This window comes from Neomonachus schauinslandi, chromosome X (genome assembly GCF_002201575.2).
Source record: "Neomonachus schauinslandi chromosome X, ASM220157v2, whole genome shotgun sequence".
In the NCBI taxonomy this organism is placed as follows: domain Eukaryota; kingdom Metazoa; phylum Chordata; class Mammalia; order Carnivora; family Phocidae; genus Neomonachus; species Neomonachus schauinslandi.
In genome coordinates, this window is record NC_058419.1 from 116,106,123 (window position 1) to 116,112,122 (window position 6,000).

Sequence of the window (6,000 nt, forward strand, 5' to 3'; positions counted from 1 at the left end):
AAGTAGACTAACATGTTAAAAGACACTATGAAGATACAATCATACAAATCCATAATGTAGGAAATTTGATAGGACAAAAAACCTAGTTTCTTCAACAACTGGGTTTTTAAAAAGTCTGTTGCAGAAGGGGTAGTGGCAAGAGGGGGAGACTGTTACAGGATGTAACGTGTGCACTTTGTAGGGATACTGATTTGAACAAATTATTAAAATTTAGGGGAAATTTGAATATGGACTGTTAGAGGATATTAAAGAATTATTAATTTTGTTAGGTGTAATAGTTTTTTGGTGGTTATGGTTTGTTTTGTTCGTTTGTTTAAAGTTCTTACCTGTTAAAGACACTGTACTCTTTACAGCTGAATTCATAGAATGTCTGGGATTCTGGGATTTCCTTTTTTCTTTTTTTAAGATTTTATTTATTTATTTGAAAGAGAGAGAGAGAGAGAGAGAAAGCAGGAGCAGGGGGAGGGGGAGAAGCAGACTCCCCTGCTGAGCAAGGAGCCCAATGCAGGACTCCATCCCAAGACCCTGAGCTGAAGGCAATCGCTTAACTGACTGAGCCACTCAGGCACACCCCCCCTTTTTTTTTTAAGTTTTATTCATTTAATCTCTACATCCAGCGTGGGGCTCAAACACATGACCCCAAGATCAAGAGTCACACACTTCTCCAACTAAGCCAGCCAGGTACCCCTGCCTAGGATTTCCTTTAAAGTATTGTAGTGGCGGGGCGTCTGGGTGGCTCAGTTGGTTAAGCATCCAACTCTTGATTTCGGCTCAGGTCATGATCTCACAGTCGTGAGATTGAGCCCAGCGTCAGGCTCCACACCCAAGAGCCTGCTTAAGATTCTCTCTCTCCCTCTCCCCTTCCTCTCCTCTCTCATAAGAATAAAGTATTCCAGTGGCAGAACATGTGAGAGGTGACCTGTGAAACAAGATGAGCAAAATGTTGAGAAGTGTTGAAGCTGGGAGATGGACACATGGAGATTCATTATGTTCTTTTCTCTAGCTTGGTCTGTGTTTGAAAATGCCATAATAAGTTTTTTGAAATGCAATTTGAAAGAAAGAGATGAATTGTATTGTCACAGAAAGGTCTGGTAAACTAAGAAAAGAAAGTTAGACTTTGTCCTGACAATCTAGAAACCATTGTAATCTAAAGGACCTTAAAGCAATTTCAGTGCACAGGTGGGGAAGAAAACCAAATTTTACATCAAAAGCTAACATCCTGGGGTGGGGGCGGGGAAGGATTGAGGCATGTCAAAGGGATATGGGGGCCAGTCTGAAAGAGCTCCCAGTGGGCAAACTGGAACAATTTGAGCAACAAATATATAACATAGTGCTGGACTATAAAGAAATGCACAAATGATTGAATAATAAATGAGAAGAGACAAGTCTTCTTACAGAAGAATTTCAAATATCTGTAGATACTGCCCCTTCTAGGAGGCAGACCTTAGTCTCTCTCCTCTACTGAGTCAGGGCTACACTGGTGACTGTCTTCCAAAGAACAGAGGATAGAAAGTGGAAAATGGCAACTTTCAGTGGACAAACCTGACAGGCACCACATTCTCCTAGCTCTCAAGGCTAACATCACCAGTAATAAGTTCTGTGGATACCTTGTGCTACCTGATGTGATTTGATGTGACAAGAAGGGCGCTTCACCTCTATGGTAGGTCTCAAAACCCATAAGCCCGGTCTCATCGTGAGAAATACGTCAGATAAACCCAAATTGATGGGATGCCTGGGTGGCTCAGTTAAGCATCTGCCTTCAGCTCGAGTCATGGTCCCAGGGGATTGAGTCCCACATCGGGCTCCTTGCCCTGCGGGGAACCTGCTTCTCCCTCTCCCTATGCCTCTCTCCCCTGCTTGTGCTCTTTCTCTCTCCCTCTCTCTGACAAATAAATTTTTAAAATCTTTAAAAAATAATAAATAAACAAACCCAAATGGAGGGACATTCTGCAAAATGCCTAACTAGCTCTCCTCAAAACCCTGTTATGAGAAACAAGCAAGGACAAAAATTGTCACAGAAGAGACTAAGGAGACGTGACGACTAATTGCCATGTGGGATCCTAGATTGGATCCTGGTACAGAAAAAGGATATTAATGGGGAAACTAGTGAAATCCATGTAAGGTCTGTAGTTTTATTTAATAAGAATGTGCCAGTGTTGATTTCGTAGTTTTGACAAATATACCAGAGTTGCATAAAATGTTAATACGGGAAACTGGACGGAGAAGTGTAGGAACTCTGTATGGTCTTTACAACCTTTCTATAAATCTAAAATAATTTCCAAAAAAGAGCTTTAAAATAAAAATAGAAATGTAATATTGGTTTTTCGTCATTGTATTTATACCAGTTGTTTTAGTGCCACCTTTCAGAGGGGAAGATATATTTTTATTTTGCTAAAGGAAGAATTTACAAAGCCTTTTTTCTTCTTTTGAGCACTGTGGAATCTGACACCTTAAACACTAGAATGACAAGACTGGCGGCGCCTGGGTGGCTCAGTTGGTTAAGGGACTGCCTTCGGCTCAGGTCATGATCCCAGAGTCCTGGGATCGAGTCCCGCGTCGGGCTCCCTACTCATCGGGGAGCCTGCTTCTCCCTCTGACCCTCTCCCTTGTCATGCTGTTTCCCTCTCTCTCTCAAATAAATAAAATCTTTAAAAAAAAAAAAAAAAAAGAATGACAAGACCGAAGGGAAAATGAAGTAAGGATCCGACCTTTGTTAGGTACCCAACGTGTATAGTGCTGGACAACTTACACAAATTACCTGCCTCGTTTCTTCTAACAACCCGATGACGTATGATCCCCAGTTTTCTGATGAGCAAATAGATTCAAAGTAAAAAAGAAAGAACATGCCTAATGACTGGAGGTGGGGTAGAAATGGGGAGTGCCTGCGAGTGGGTGTGGGGTTTCCTTTCGATGTGATGAAAATCTAGTTCTGGAACTGGATAGAGGTGGCGGCACGACACCGTGAATGTACTAAATGCCATGGAACTTGTTCACTTCAAAATGGCTGTTCTCATGTTATATGAATTCCAGCTCCATGAAAGAAAATGTAGTAACAAAGCAAGAAGAAACGGTAGTCTAGGGATGGGAGAAAAACCCAAAGAGCGATGTGCAGAAATCATGTGGTGTGCAATATTTCTCAGTTTTTATTTTTATTTTTTTAAGTAGTGGAGCCCAGCGTTGGGCTTGAACTCACAACCCTGAGATCAAGACCTGAGCTGACATCAAGAGTCGGCCGCTTGGGCGCCTGGGTGGCTCAGTTGGTTAAGCGACTGCCTTCGGCTCAGGTCATGATCCTGGAGTCCCTGGATCGAGTCCCACATCGGGCTCCCTGCTCGGCAGCGAGCTTGCTTCTTCCTCTGACCCTCCCCCCTCTCATGTGCTCTCATTCTCTCTCTCTCAAATAAATAAATAAAATCTTAAAAAAAAAAAAAAAAAGAGTCGGCCGCTTAATGGACTGAGCCACCCAGGCGCCCCTCAGTATTTATGTTTTGACCAAAGAACAGTTGTTCCACAAAATGGGCATTAGTATATGACAGAACATGAATACTCCATAGGACACAGTTTGAGAAACACTATTTCTTTGGATGAGGCTGCATTTTAACAGAACAATGTAGGAGTCTTACTTGGCTACAAGTGCTAATAGAAGCCACCTACGGGGCTTCCGGAAATTGAAAGAGGATCAGAGACCAGTCTGAGGAGAAGCTTTGTTTGGGCTCCGTCTGTTCCTAGAATGGATAGTTTTGGCAATATGGAAATGGCACGGACACACACTCCAGGTAGAGCGCCCAGCAAGAGGCAGAAAAGATGGCTGTGTATGGGAAACAATGTAGGCCCATCTGCCAAACTCCCAAGATTCTCAGACCTGGCTGCACATCGGAGATGAACCTGATGTGCAGCCAGGGTTGAGCCCAGTGGTCTAGATCAGCTTTCTCAAATACGGTGTAGGGACCTACTGATGTTCAATTTGAAGTACGGTGGTATTCACTAGTTCTCAAACTCGAGCGTGTGTAAGAATCACCTGCAGAGCTCTCTATAACACGGATTCCTGGGCCCTACTGTCCAATTCCAAATCAGTAGTCTGGGGTGAGGCCCATGAACTTGCTTTCCTATCAAGCTCCCAGGTGATATTGATGCTGCTGGTCCCTGGACTCCATATTGAGTAGCACTGATAGAAGCAATGGGATACAACAATAAAGGAACGGTGGAGAACACGGGCTAAAGGTGTTTGAATGGGAGGCGACAGGGCAGTGTTAGGATTTGCGAGTATCCCGCAGCTGTCCCTCCTCCACGGCATGTGCTGGGGAGAGGGTCATGAAGCCCTGGGCCAGAATAGTGGGTTCATGAAAGAGAGACCCACAAGTGTGGGAAAGGGCCAGTTTCCGAAGGCTCTTCCTGCTAGGCTGTGGACTCTCTAAGCAACTGCAAGGTCTTTACAAAGGCCTGGACTGAACCAAGCATTTCTCAAGAAGGTTTTTGCAGTATCTGTTCGCAGACGATTACAGTAATGAGAATTAATGGGGCTCGACTAGAGGAGCGGCAGTGGAACGGGAGAGAAGATGGGTGTGAGGGCCGGGGCAGAAATGGCAACTCTGTTCCAAGCAACTCTCCTTCCACTCCTGCGGCCGATCTGTCACACGTCCGCCTGCTGCTACCTCCTCTCCCATTCCCACGGCCGCCTCCGGGTCGGAAGGGCCGCCCTCGCTCATCTGGATTCCTGCAGCGGCTGCCCAACCGCCTTTGCCCTCCTGCCATGGCTTCTCAGCACAGCCCCTACGAGATGCTTCTAAAAGAGAAGCCAGATTACATCTCTTCTCTGCTCCCATCTCATTTACAACAGCAGCTCAACTTCTTACAGTGGCTCCTAAGGCATGGCAAGATCTGGTCCCCTATGGGCTTTGTGACCTCGGTTCCGCCTACTGGCCCCTCTGTCAGTTTGCTCTAAGGTCCTCTCTAGGATCTTGCTACTCCAAGTGTCCTTCCTGGACCAGCGGCATCAGCGCCTACTGGGAATTCTTTAGAAATGCCGTGTCTTGGGTTCCACCCCAGACCTACTTAATGGGAATCTGCATTTTAACAAGCCCCCCGCACGCCTCCCCGCACTACTCCTCCATACATCATCGTGGGAAGGCAGTGATCCAGAACAGCCTGGCACACTCCTGCCCCCAGGATTTTGTGTTCATTTCTCTTCCCAGACAGCTTACCCTCTAAGTACCCCCATAAATCACTCCTTCCCTCCTTTATCCATATGTCACCTTCCAAATGTCCTCTTGAAAATTGCAGCCCCTCCCCCAGGAGGGCACTCCTTAACCTCTGTTGCCTTGATCGCCTCCTCAGCACTTCTGACCACCTGAAAATGGTGGCCTCTGAGGAGTGGAATCAGGTGTGGAATGATGGGGGTACGGGACTACGGCTTTTCTGAGTAAGTGCTGCAGGATTATTTGACTTTCAAATTATGTGCATGTATCCCTTTCATTCACTTGTTTGTGGAGATTTAAAACTGGCAGAGGCTGGTTCCACATGCCAGGAGCTTAGGGGTCACCACTCTGTCCTAATAACAAGTACGAAGCTGAACAGACTGAAAAATCAACAAGTCATCTAGGATCTGGAAGAGAGGGGAAGACACAGTGCAAACCGCTGTGGCCAAGATTGGAGAGACAGGCAAACACAAGTTGTGGCTTTTACCACAGCAGAGACTCCCAGGCCAAAGGAAGCATCCGTGATCCAGTGTTGGGGGAGGGAAAACATGAACTGTGCTTGACAAATTGCTGGAGGCCTCGTGTGGACAACTCCCGGGTGGGGGGTGTTCATGGGGGGCACCACAGTACTGTGAGGTTGATTTCCGGTAGCTTGACCAGATTCCAGCAGTAAATATTCGGAGGAAAATCCCCTCAGATTTCCAGCAGGGGACGAGGAAAAGGAACCATTTTGGAAATAAGCCAGAGCATGGTGTGTTTCTTACCAGGGCCTGCCCTCAGGGGAAGCTAGTTAACCAGAGCCTAA